General features: G+C 49.7%; 1 pseudogene; it reads right to left on the reverse strand.

Moving 5' to 3' along the window:
- Positions 1–5497: 5497 nt before the first annotated feature.
- LOC139360341 (small ribosomal subunit protein uS9-like) lies at positions 5498–13805 on the reverse strand (annotated as a pseudogene).
- Positions 13806–13824: the final 19 nt, after the last annotated feature.

The following is a 13824-nucleotide window of genomic DNA, read 5'->3' on the forward strand; positions in this document are numbered from 1 at the left end:
TGACCTCGTCTCCTCAGAACTTGCCATGTCTCCCCAGTGCCCTCAAGGTAAATGAGTATTTGCTGACTAAGTAAATAATAGTAACCTTATCTGGCAAATGTAGGCGACAGTAACCACTACCCAGCTTAAATAGAAAGGACTCTGCTATCGGCCAGGCGCGGTGGTTCACGCCTCTAATCCCAGCACTTTGGGAGGCCGAGGCGGGCGGATCACGAGGTCAGGAGATCGAGACCATCCTGGCTAACACGGTGAAACCCTGTCTCTACTAAAAAAAAAAAAAAAAAAAAATTAGCCGGCCATGGTGGCAGGCGCCTGTCGTCCCAGCTACCCGGAGGGTGGGCGGGGGTTGACTGAGGCAGGAGAATGGCGTGAACCTGGGAGACGGAGCTTGCAGTGAGCCAAGATCGCGCCACTGCACTCCAGCCTGGGCGACAGAGCGAGACTCTGTTATTATATATTAGGACTCTGTTATCATAAATTAGGCACTAACAAAATCGTTGGAAGGGCTGAAGAAACACTGCTCGGGCCCCAGAACTACTTTCCTACTTTCCCTCTGGAAAATCTAGTCTTTAGCTTTTCAGCCTCTTCATTGACAGGAGAATGTGCTGGAAGGAGGTTATCATGGACGTTAAACAGCCATTCCACAAACAAGCTTTTGTTTGCTTTTTAGACATGGGTTCTTTTTTTTTTTTTTTTTTTTTTTGAGACTGAGTCTGGCTCTGTCGCCCAGGCTGGAGTGCGGTGGCCGGATCTCAGCTCACTGCAAGCTCCGCCTCCCGGGTTCACGCCATTCTCCTGCCTCAGCCTCCCGAGTAGCTGGGACCACAGGCGCCCGCCACTTCGCCCGGCTAGTTTTTTGTATTTTTTAGTAGAGACGGAGTTTCACCGTGTTAGCCAGGATGGTCTCGATCTCCTGACCTCGTGATCCGCCCGTCTCGGCCTCCCAAAGTGCTGGGATTACAGGCTTGAGCCACCGCGCCCAGCCTAGACATGGGTTCTTAATGGGGTCTTGCTATGTTGCTCAGGCTGGAGCAGAGTAGCTATTCATAGGCACAATCATAGTGCACTGCAACCTCCAATTCCAAGCCTCAAGCAATCCTCCCGCTTCAGCCTCCCGAGTAGCTGGGACTACAGGCGCGCCCTGCCATGCCAGGCCCTGATAGTTAACTTTTATTGAATACACCTATATGTCAAGTACTGTGCTAAGTGCTTTACATATGTTGACTTATGTTACCCAGGCTGGAGTGCACTCCATTCCCAGGCAGCCCTGCCCTCAAACCCTGTCTTACTCTTAAACATCTCATCTGTCTCTGTCCCTACCCTCAGGAAGAGGCTGCCACCTCCAGGAGAGACTCTGGGAGGGCAGCACTCCACCCCCATGGCCCACCACCCTGTAAGGCCCTCCCCCATCCACTCCTCAAATCCCATTCCCAAACCGGGCCATTTACGATGCCATTTTTTTTTTTTTTTTTTTTTTTTTGAGACGCAGTCTCTCTCTGTCGCCCAGGCTGGAGTGCAGTGGCGCGATCTCGGCTCACTGCAAGCTCCGCCTCCCGGGTTCACGCCATTCTCCTGCCTCAGCCTCCCGAGTAGCTGGGACTACAAGCGCCCGCCACCATGCCCGGCTAATTTTTTGTATTTTTAGTAGAGACGGGGTTTCACCGTGTTAGCCAGGATGGTCTCCATCTCCTGACCTCGTGATCCGCCCGCCTCGGCCTCCCAGAGTGTTGGGATTACAGGCGTGAGCCACTGCGCCCGGCCAATTTTCATATTTTTAATAGAGATGGGGTTTCACCATGTTGGCCAAGCTAGTCTTGAACTCCTGGCCTCAAGTGATCCGTCCATCTCAGCCTCCCAAAGTGCTGGGATTACAGGCATGAGCCACTGCACCCGGCCTCAGATCAATCAATTTTATCAAATTAGCTATACATTTCCCTGTAGGTGCTGCTTTAGCTTTATCCCAGGTTGTTTTTTGTTTTGTTTTAACCATTTTTGTTTTTTTCTTTATGTTGTTTGTTTGTTTAGAGACAGGATCTCACTCTGTCTCCCAGGCTGGAATGCAGTGGTGTGATCCTGGCTCATTGCAGCCTCCATCTCCTGAGCTCAGTGATCCTCCCACCTCTGCCTCCTCAGTAGCTGGGACCACAGATGCGTGCCACCACGCCCGGCTAATTTTTGTATCTTTTGTAAAGACACAGTCTTGCTATGTTGCCCAGCCTGGTCTTGAACTCCTGACCTCAAGCAATCCTCCTGCCTCACCCTCCCAAAGTGCAGGGATTGCAGGTGTGAGCCACCATACCACCTGGCCTGGTTTTTGTTTTTTTTTGTTTTTTTGGGTTTTTTTTTTGAGCTGAAGTCTCGCTCTGTCACCCAGGCTGGAGTGCAATAACGCGATCTCAGCTCACTGCAAGCTCCACCTCCCGGGTTCATGCCATTCTCCTGCCTCAGCCTCCCAAGTAGCTGGAACTACAGGTGCCTGCCACCACACATGGCTAAATGTTTTATGTGTTTTTAGTAGACAGGGTTTCACTGTGTTAGCCTGGATGGTCTGGATCTCCTGATCTCGTGATCCGCCCGCCTCGGCCTCCCAAAGTGCTGGGATTACAGGCATGAGCCACCGCACCTGGCCCATACCTGGCCTGTTTTTATGTTCTATTATCGTTTCAAATGTATTCTTTTTATTGGAACTGTTATATTTGGAGTGTATAGATATTCACACTTACTCATATTTTATTTTCTCAAATTTTCTTTTTTTTTTTTTTTTTTGAGATGGAGTTTCACTCTTGTTGCCCAGGCTGGAGTGCAATGGTGTGATCTCAGCTCACTGCAACCTCCACCTCATAGGTTCAAGCGATTCTCCTGCCTTAGCCTCCTGAGTAGCTGGGATTACAGGCATGCGCCACCATGCCTGGCTAATTTTTGTATTATTAGTAGAGACAGGGTTTCACCATGTTGGCCAGGTTGGTCTCGAACTCCTGACCTCGTGATCCGGCCGCCTCAGCCTCCCAAAGTGTTGGGATTACAGGCGTGAGCCACCACGCCCGGCCAAATTTACTTTTTTATTGAAGCAAAATTTCCACCTCCCCTCCCCTCCCCTCCCCTCCCCTCCCCTCCCCTCCCCTCCCTTCCTCCCTCCCTTCCTCCTTCCCTTCCCCTTCCCTTCCCCTTCCCTTCCCCTTCTCTTTCCTTCCCTTCCCATTATCCCAGCACTTTTGGAGGCCAAGGTGGGTAGATCATGAGGTCAGGAGTTCAAGACCAACCTCGCCAAGATGGTGAAACCCCATCTCTACTAAAAATACAAAAAAATTAGCCAGGTGTGGTGGTGGATGCCTGTAATCTCAGCTACTCAGGAGGCTGAGGCAGAGAACTGCTTGAACCCAGGAGGCAGAGGTTACAGTGAGCCAAGATCAAGCCATTGCATTCTAGCCTAAGCAACAAGATTGAAACTCTGTCATCAAAAAAAAAAAAAAGCCAGGCCGGGCGCGGTGGCTCAAGCCTGTAATCCCAGCACTTTGGGAGGCCGAGACGGGCGGATCACGAGGTCAGGAGTTCGAGACCATCCTGGCTAACACTGTGAAACCCCGTCTCTACTAAAAAATACAAAAAACTAGCCGGGCGAGGTGGCGGGCGCCTGTAGTCCCGGCTACTCGGGAGGCTGAGGCAGGAGAATGGCGTAAAAACCCGGGAGGCAGAGCTTGCAGTGAGCTGAGATCCGGCCACTGCACTCCAGCCTGGGCGACACAGCGAGACTCCGTCTCAAAAAAAAAAAAAAAAAAAAAAAAAAAAAAAAAAGCCAGGCGCGGTGGCTCACGCCTGTAATCCCAGCACTTTGGGAAGCCGAGGTGGGTGGATCACCTGAGGTCAGGCGTTCAAGACCAGCCTGGCCAACATGGTGAAACCCCATCTCTACTAAAAACACAAAAGTTAGCTGGGTGTGGTGGCATGTGCCTGTAGTCCCAGCTACTCGGAGGCTGAGGCAGGAGAATCGCTTGAACCTGGCGGTGGAGGTTGCAGTGAGCCGAGATCACACCACTGTACTCCAGCCTGGGCGACAGAGCATCTCAAAAAAAAAAAAAGAAAAAGAAAAAGAAAGTAAATAAAACCGTTCTCCTGGCTTTTTACACCATAGATTAGCTTTGCCTATTTGTTGAACTTCATATAAATAAAATCATACAGGATGGCTGCTCATTTGTCTGATTTCTTTTTTTTTTTTTTTTTTTTTTTTGAGACAGAGTCTCGACCTGTCACCCAGGCTGGAGTGCAGTGGCCTGATCTCAGTCGACTGCAACCCTCCACCTCCTAGGTTCAAGCGATTCTCCTGCCTCAGCCTTCTGAGTAGCTAGATTACAGATGCATGCCACCACACCTGGCTAATTTTTGTATTTTTAGTAGAGGCTTCACCATGTTGGTCAGGCTGGTCTCGAACTGCCGACCTCGTGATCTGCTTGCCTCAGCCTGCAAAGTGCTGGGATTACAGGCGTGAGTGACTGCGCCCAGCCCATTTGTGTGATTTATTTTGCTCAACTTTCTGTCTCTTGAGATTCCTTTTTTTCTTTCTTTTTTTTTTTTTTTTTTTTGTACAGATGGGGTGGGTCTTGCTATGTTGCCCAGGCTGATCTTGAACACCCAGCCTCAAATGAGCCTACGGCCTCCAATTCCAGTGCTCCAGCCTTAGCCTCCCAAAGTGCTGGTATGGCAGGAGAATAGGTAATTAGGATAACTGGGATTTCATCAGGTACAGCCAGTTTGCATAAGCAACAGAATAGCAGGTGCAGCCAGTTGATATAGTCAGGAAAGCCACAGGTTCAGACAGGCTATATCCTCCCTCCCATGATAATAAGCCACTTCAGCCTCTGATTGACTGCGAGCCAGGTCTCCACTTGGGCTGTGATTGGTCGTGAGCCAATCCTTCATAGCGTGTAACCAATTGGAGGCCTCTGAAGGGCACCTAGGGGTGTTGCTGGGTCCTTTTTAGCTTAATAAAAACCCTAACTGGCAGGCCTGGTGCAGTGGCTCACCTGTAATCCCAGTACTTTGGGAGGCCAAGGCGGTCAAATCACTCGGGATCTGGAGTTTCGGATCAGTCTAGCCAACATGGTGAAACTCCGTCTCTACTAAAAGTACGATAATTAGCTGGGCGTGGTGGCGCGTCCCTGGTGGCTTGTGCACGTCCTTGGAGTCCCAGCTACTCAGGAGGCTGAGGTAGGAGAATCACGTGAATGCGGGAGGCAGAGGTTGCAGTGAGCTGAGATTGTGTCACTGCACTCCAGCCTGGGCGACAGAGCAAGACTCCGTCTCAAAAAGAACCCTAATTGGGGAGGCGCTCAAGCCCGCTCCCACTCTGTGAATTGTCTTGGATAAATCTCTGCTTTGTCTTTTGTTGCTTCGTTCTTCTTTTTTTTTTTTTTTTTTTCTTTTTTCTTTTTAGTGAAACACAGTACCCCAAAATGCAATAGCTTTTATTTATTTATTTATTTTTTATTTTTTTGACTCTCACTCTGAGACCCAGGCTGGAGTGCGGTGGGGCGATTTTGGCGCACTGCAACTTTACCTCCCAGGTTCAAGCGATTCTCCTGCCTCAGGCTCCGGAGTAGCTGGGTTACAGGTGTGCACCACCACGCCCAGCGAATTTTTTTTCCTTGAAATTTTAAAATCCCTCAAAAACTTCATTATACAGGTGAATTTTGATCGTCATGATGGGCTTATCGGTAGGATCTCTGGTAACGAGCACGGGCACCAGGGCCTCCAAACTTTTTGGACTCACAGCGACGGGGATCAGCTACCAGCAGGGTCTGGTCATACTGGATGAGGATGTCTTTGATCTCCTTCTTGGAAGCCTCATCCACATATTTCTGGTAATAGGCCACCAGGGCTTTGGAGATGGATTGACGGATAGCATAAATCTAGGCCACGTGACCACCACCCTTCACATGAATGTGGATGTCCACACCAGCAAATCGCTCCTTGCCGAGAAGCAGAACTGGCTCCGGCAGCTTCTACGGTTGTGTGCGTGGCTCCATCATCTCCAGGAGCTGCCTGTTCACCTTGATGAGGTCATTGCCGCGTTTGCAGCCCACCACCACTGTGGCTGTCTTCTTGCGACCGAAGACCTGCACAGACTGCAGTAGGCCCTTGGACCACATGGCTGCGAGCGTGAACTAGAGACCCTCACCACGTGAGGTGGTGCCGCAACTGGAAAAAAAAAAAAAATTTTTTTTTTTTTTTTTTTTTTTGAGAGGGAATTTTGCCCTTGTTGCCCAGGCTGGAGTGCAATGACGTGATCTCAGCTCACTGCAACCTCTGCCTCCCCGGTTCAAGCAATTCTCCAGCCTCAGCCTCCCAAGTAGCTGGGATTATAGGCATGTGCCACCACACCTGACTACTTTTTGTATTTTTAGTAGAGACGGATTTTCACCATGTTGGCCAGGCTAGTCTCAAACTCCTGACCTCAGGTGATCCACCCACCTCGACCTCCCAAAGTGCCAGGATTACAGGAATGAGCCACTGTGCCTGGCTTTTTTTTTTTTTTTTTTTTTTTTTTTAACATTTTTGGTTTATGGTTTTTTACATTTTATTTTGGTATATTTTTATTTTGGAGATAGGTTCTCACCTCTTGCCCCACTCTTTTTCACCCAGGCTGGAATTCAGTGGTGCCATCATAGCTCACTGCAGCCTTGACCTCTGGGGCTCCCACCTCAGTCTCCCAAGTAGCTAGAACTACAGGTGTGCGCCACCACACTTGGCTCATTTTAACTTTTTTTTTTTTTTTTTTTTTGGTAGAGATGGGGATCTTGCTATATTGCCCAGGCTGGTCTCAAACTCCTGGTCTCAAGCAACTCCTGCCTTGGCCTCTCAAAGTGCTGAGATTACAGGTGTGAGCCACCATGCCTGGTCAATAGCTCTAAAATGGATGTGCGGTTGGCTGAGTGTTGGCCAATGCCGGCTGGGCTCAGATGGGAAGCTCTGCTTCATATGGGAACCTTGTGGAGCGCAGGCTGAGGGGAGAGGAACCTCTCAGGGGAAGCCCTTCTCATGGCCATGCTGAGATGCAGAAATGTTCAGGGTCTCTTGAGGCCTAAGCTCAAAACTGACACGACTGTCACTTATGCCCCTCTGCTATTCACCAAAGCAAGTCACATGGCCACACCCAAAGTCAAGGCCTGTCATTTTGTCCTCCTCCACAGGTAAGGATTATATCAGGTGTGCTTTTCTTTTCTTTTCTTTTTTTGACACGGAGTCTGGCTTTGTCGCCCAGGCTGGAGTGCAGTGGCGCGATCTCGGCTCACTGCAAGCTCCGCCTCCCGGGTTCACGCCATTCTCCTGCCTCAGCCTCCGAGTAGCTGGGACTACAGGCGCCCACCACCTCGCCCGGCTAATTTTTTGTATTTTTAGTAGAGACGGGGTTTCACCGTGTTAGCCAGGATGGTCTCAATCTCCTGACCTCGTGATCCGCCCGCCTCGGCCTCCCAAAGTGCTGGGATTACAGGCGTGAGCCACCGCGCCCGGCCTTCTTTTTTTTTTTTTTGAGACGAGTCTTGCTCTGTCGCCCAGGCTGGAGTGCAGTGGCGCCAGCTCGGCTCACTGCAAGTTCCGCCTCCCGGGTTCACGCCATTCTCCTGCCTCAGCCTCCCGAGTAGCTGGGACTACAGGCGCCTGCCACCACGCGTGGCTAATTTTTTTTTTTTTTTTTTTTAGTGGAGACGGGGTTTCACCGTGGTCTTGATCTCCTGACCGTGTGATCTGCCCGCCTCGGCCTCCCAAAGTGCTGGGATTACAGGCGTGAGCCACCGCGCCTGGCAGGTGTGCTTTTCTTAAATGGGCCCACACACTGGTACATCCACACGCAATCCACATTCATGGAATATTTCTGGAAGGATATTGGAAACGGTCATCAGGTTTGCTTGCGGGAAGGGAGTCCGGGGATCAGGGTGAGATAACGCCTACTTTCACTTTGCAGTCTTTTATTCTCTATGAATGTTTTTTCTAACTGCATTCCTCTTTTTTTTTTTTTTTTTTTTTTTTTTTTGAGATGGAGTCTCATTCTGTCGCCCAAGCTGGAGTGGAGTGGTGCAATCTCAGCTCACTGGAACCTCCATCTCCCGAGTTCAAGTGATTCTGCCTCAGCCTCCTGAGTAGCTGGGACTACTAGCACGTGCCACCATGCCTGGCTAATTTTTTGTGTGTGTTTTTAGTAGAGATGGGATTTCACCATGTTGGCCGGGCTGGTCTCAAACTCCTGACCTCAAGTGATCCACCTGCCTCAGCCTCCCAAAGTGCTGGGATGACATGTGTGAGCCATTGCTCACACATTGAAATAGAAAAGCTCCTGCCCTATGTACCCATTTTCCTGACATGGAAAACTAAGGCCTTAAGGGATAGGGTGGAGTATTTGTTGAATGCCATATTGGATATGCAAGCAGTTTCTCCTCTCTGAGCCTCAGTTTTTTGTTTTTTGTTTTTTGTTTTTTGTTTTTTTTTTGAGACAGGCGCTCACTCTGTCACCCAGGCTGGAGTGCTTTGGTATGATCATAGCTCACTGTAGCCTCAGACTCCTGGGCTCAAGCAGTCCCTCTGCTTCAGCCTCCTGAGTAGCTGAGACCATGTGTGAAACATCATGTGTGGCTAATTTAAATTTTTTTTTTTTTTGTCAGGCGCAGTGGCTCATGCCTGTAGTCCCAGCACTTTGGGAGGCCAAGGCCGGCAGATCACCTGAGGTCAGGAGTTTGAGACCAGCCTGACCAACATGGTGAAACCCCGTGTCTACTAAAAATACAAAAAAAATTAGCCAGGTGTGCTTCCTGTAATCCTAGCTACTCAGGAGGCTGAGGCAGGAGAATTGCTTTAACTCAGGACACGGAGGTTACAGTGAGCCAAGATTATACCACTGCACTCCAGCCTGGGCAACAGAGTAAGACTCCATCTCAAAATAAATAAATAACAAATAAAATAATTTTTTTTTTTTTTTTTTTTTTTTTGTAGAGACAGGTTTGCCCTATGTTGCCCAAGTTGGTCTCAAACTTCTAGGCTCAAGTAATCCTCCTGCCTCGGCCTCCTGAAGCACTGGAATTACAGGTATGAGTCACCACATCCAGCCAGTTCCCTCATTTTTAGGTGGGGCTGGTAATATTGCCTACCTTGAGGAGTCAGCTACAAAGATTCTGGGGCTCTGCTACTCCTTGGCTGTGTGACCTTAGATAAGTTACTCAGCCTCTCTGTGCCTCATTTTTTTTCACCTGTGGAATGGAGCAAATCATGGCAGCTGGTGTGAGTATTAACAATTTGCATATAGGAGTTGGTACAGGGCCATTCTGGGGTAAGAACTCAAACATCAGCTGTCGTTGGTGTAGTGCAAAAGTACTTGGAACAGGGCTGGCCTAAAGGAAGGTTTTCCTGGCCAGGTGCGGTGGCACTTTGGGAGGCCAAGGCAGGCGGATCACAAGGTCAGGAGATCAAGCCCATCCTGGCTAACACGGTGAAACGCTATCTCTATTAAAAATATAAAAAATTAGCTGGGTGTGGTGGCACACACCTATAGTCCCAGCTACTCAGGAGGCTGAGGCAGGAGAATCGTTTGAACCTGGGAGGCAGAGGTTGCAGTGAGCCGAGATCACACCGCTGCATTCCAGATGGGGCGAAAGAGCAAGACTCCATCTCAAAAAAAAAAAAAAAAAACCACACACACACAAAACAAAACAAAAAACAGGAAAGATTTATCCTTAGTTAACACTTTCTTCTTCTTTCAATCTTTATCTCATTTAATCCTCACCGCAACGCTGTGTGATGAGTGTGATCATTCCTGTTTTACAGATGAGGAAACAGAGGCTCAGCCAGAGATCATTGTTCCCCCAGTTTACATGGAACAGAAATGGCAGGGCCAGGATTTAAACCTAGATCTGCCTGGCTGCCTCCTGGCCTTCATCCCCTGCCCTCCCCCAACACACATAGTATTTACCGGGTGCTACCCTGTTCTAAGCTTTTTCTGAGGGATTATACATTAATCCTCACCACAGCCTCAAAATAGGGTACCCTGTGAGTCCCGTTTGACAGACCAGAAATCTGAGGTCCAGAGAGTTTGCTTCTTGGCTTAGAGGGTCACACAGCTAGCAAATTACCCAGCTGAGATTCATACCTGGGCTGCCTGGCTCCAGTCCCTGCACTGCCTTGTGGTAAGCGTGTGGCAGATCCAGATCCAATGTCCAGTGTCCTGAGGCCAAAAAAATGGGGGGGCAGGGGGAAGGGCTTTGCTGCCCCTCAATCCTGTGCTGTAAAAATAGCTGGAGCTAGCACTTTGGGAGGCTGAGGCGGGTGGATCACCTGAGGTCAGGAGTTCGAGACCAGCCTGGCCAACATGGCGAAACCCTGTCTCTACTAAAAATACAAAAATTAGCTGGGCATGGTGGCACACACCTGTAATCCCTGTAAGCTACTCTGGAGGCTGAGGCAGGAGAATTTCTTGAACCTGGGAGATGCAGGTTTCAGTGAGCCAAAATCACGCCATTGCACTCCAGCCTGGCTGACACAGAGAGAGAGAGAGATGCTGTCTTTTTTTTTTTTTTTTTTTTTTTTGAGACGGAGGTTTCGCTCTTGTTGCCCAGGTTGGAGTGCAATGGTGCGATCTCAGCTCAGTGCAACCTCTGCCTCCCCGGTTCAAGAGATTCTTCTGTCTCAGCCTCCTGATGAGCTGGGATTACAGGCGCATGCCACCATGCTCGGCTAATTTTTGTATTTTAAGTAGAGATAGAGTTTCATCATATGGGTCGGGCTGGTCTCGAACTCCTGACCTCAGGTGATCCACCCGCCTCGGTCTCCCAAAGTGCTGGGATTACAGGCATGAGCCACCGTGTCCGGCGAGATGCTGTCTTAAAAAAAAAAAAAGAAAGAAAGAAAAGAAAAGAAAGAAAAAGAAAAGAAAGAGAAAGGAAGGAAGGAAAGAGCGAGCTGGAGCTTGGCTCAGTGGCTCATGCCTGTATCCCCGGACTTTGGGAGGCCAAGGCAGGAGGATCGCTTGAGGTCAAAAGTTCAAGACCAGCCTGGGCAACAAAGGGAGACCCCCCCCACTCCCATCTTTACCAAAAATAACAAAAGTTAGCTGGGCATGGTGGTGCATTTGTAGTCCCAGCTACCTGGGACTTGGGAGGCTGAGGAGGGAGCATTGCTTGAACCCAGGAAATCGAGGCTGCAGTGAGCTATGATTTTGCCACTGTACTCCAGCCTGGGTGACAGAGTGACGCCTGTCTTTAAAAAAAGCTGGAGTAGGCCGGGTGTGGTGGCTCACGCCTGGAATCCCAGCACTCTGGGAGGTTGAAGTGGGTGGATCACCTGAGGTCAAGAGTTCAAGACCAGCCTGGCTAACATGGGGTAACCCCATCTCTACAAAAATACAAAAATTAGCCAGGCATGATGGCGGGTGCTTGTAATCCCAGCTACTCGGCAGGCTGGGGTGGGAGAATCGCTTGAACCTAGGAGGCAGAGGTTACACAGTGAGCCAAAATTGTGCCACTGGACAATAAAGCGAGACTCTGTCTTTTTAAAAAAAAAAAAAAAAAAAAAAGCTGGATTAGTTAGGATATGAGTTCGAATTTTTATTTCCATGATTCAATCAGCACCCATTCTCCCAAATACCTTGTCTGTGTTGGACCTGTGCTGGGTGGCACTGGGGACACAGTGGAGACTGACATGGCCCCTGGCCGCCTCCTCCCTTCTTGGGGCTCATAGTCTAATATGGGACGGGCCTGTACCCCAACACTGATGACCCAGAGTTGACAGGGCTGGACATGGGATGTAAGAAAGGGCTTCCTGGAGGAGGAAGTATCAGCACTGGGGCTCAGACAATAGGGAAGTAGGGGGCACGATGGCTGCAATTCCCAGCGAGTGCGAATCTGTGCGGTGTCTGGCGTTTGGTCTACGGACCAGCAGCGCCCTCTGCTGGAGGCATCCCATAGTGCAGTGACCAGGGTACAGCGCGCATCGAACCAAGTATGTATGTATGTATGTATGTATGTATGTATGTATGTATGTATGTATTTTTGAGATGGAGCTTCGCTTTTGTTGCCCAGGCTGGAGTGCAATGGCGTGATCTCGGCTCACTGCAACCTCCGCTTGTGGGGTTCAAGCGTTTCGCCTGACTCAGCCTCCCAAGTAGCTGGGATTACAGGCGTGTGCTACCACGGCCAGCTAATTTTGTATTTTTAGTAGAGATGGTTTCACCATGTTGGTCAGGCTGGTCTCGAACTCCTGACTTCAAGTGATCCACCAGCCTCGGCCTCCCAAAGTGCAGGGATTACAGGTGTGAGCCACTGTGCCGTCCTCAAGTTATATTAGAATCATGTCCATCCAGCTTTGGCCAGTTTACTATTCTAGGACTTGATTCCTTCATTCAGTCACAATTTACTGAGCACCAACTTTGCGCCAGGCTCTTGTTGAAGATACAGTGGTGACAATATAGAGCCCTGCCCTCAGAGCTGACATTCTAGAGGATAAATATACAGTCAGTAGCAAGTATTTACTAAGTACTTTCTATGTGCGAGGCCCTGATAAAAGTACTGTCCTGGCTGGGCACGGTGGCTCACGCCTGTAATTCCACCACTTTGGGAGGCTGAGGTGGGCGGATCACCTAAGATCAGGAGTTCACGATCAGCCTGGCTAACATGGTGAAACCGAGTCTCTACTAAAAATACAAAAATTAGCTAGGCATGATGGTGGGTGCCTATAATCCCAGCTACTCAGGAGGCTGAAACAGGAGAATGACTTGAACCCGGGAGGCGGAGGTTGCAGTGAGCCAAGAGAGCGCCATTGTACTCCAGCCTGGGCGACAGAGCAAGACTGTGTCTCAAAAAAAAAAAAAAAAAAAAAAAAGTACTGTCCCTGTATTAGTTAACATTCAATTCTCAAAGCCTTAGACTATTTCCATTTTATTGACTAGGAAAACTGAGGCACAGAGAGGTTAAGTTACTCGCCCAAGGCCTGCACAGCAAGTGAGTGCCAGAATCAGATTTGAACCCCAAGCCCAATTCTTAGATATCACATTCTCTTACCAATAACATAATGTATATTATATAACATAATGATGTGATATATATTATATAAAATAACTTTAGGGGCCGGGGGCGGTGGCTCACACCTATAATCCCAGCACTTTGGGAGGCCGAGGCGGGAGGATCACTTGAGGTCAGGAATTCGAGACGAACCTGGGCCGACATGGCGAAACCCCATCTCTACTAAAAATATAAAAAGTAGCCGGGCGTGGTGGTGGACAACTGTAGTCCCAGCTACTCAGCTGGCTGAGATGGGAGAATCGCTTGAACTTGGGAGGCGGAGGTTGCAGTGAGCCAAGATCGCACCACTGCACTCCAGCCTGGGTGACAGAGCGAGACTCCCTCTCAATAAATAAAAAAATTTTAGGCCCTGAAAAGTTTTGTGAACAAAATCAAGAGGAGTATGTAATGTTTTGGTGGAAGGGTGCCATTTAGAAGGGGGCAATCAGGGAAGGCCTGCTGGAGGAGGTGGCCTTTGAGAAGAGACCTAAAGACAATGAGATCTGTGGGAAGAGAGATCGAAGCAGGCGATGCAAACAAGGAAAAGGCTCCGCGGCAGGCACTGCAAGAAAGCCACCGGTCTGGGATCTAACGTTTCCAAGGTTTTAGCTTCGCCAAGGCCCCTGCGCTGCAATCACCCTGATTCGAGGTGCCCTGGAGGTTACCCGCTCCGCGTGCGAAGTTCTGCCATTCCCGCGGGGCCGGAGCCACGAGGCTGAACTTCCCGCGGGCGGGGGGCGTGGCCGGCTCACCTGCGGGGGCATGGCTCCCAGCCGCCCCGCCCCTCGGA

The sequence above is a fragment of the Macaca nemestrina genome, chromosome 20, assembly GCF_043159975.1.
Source record: "Macaca nemestrina isolate mMacNem1 chromosome 20, mMacNem.hap1, whole genome shotgun sequence".
NCBI lineage: Eukaryota > Metazoa > Chordata > Mammalia > Primates > Cercopithecidae > Macaca > Macaca nemestrina.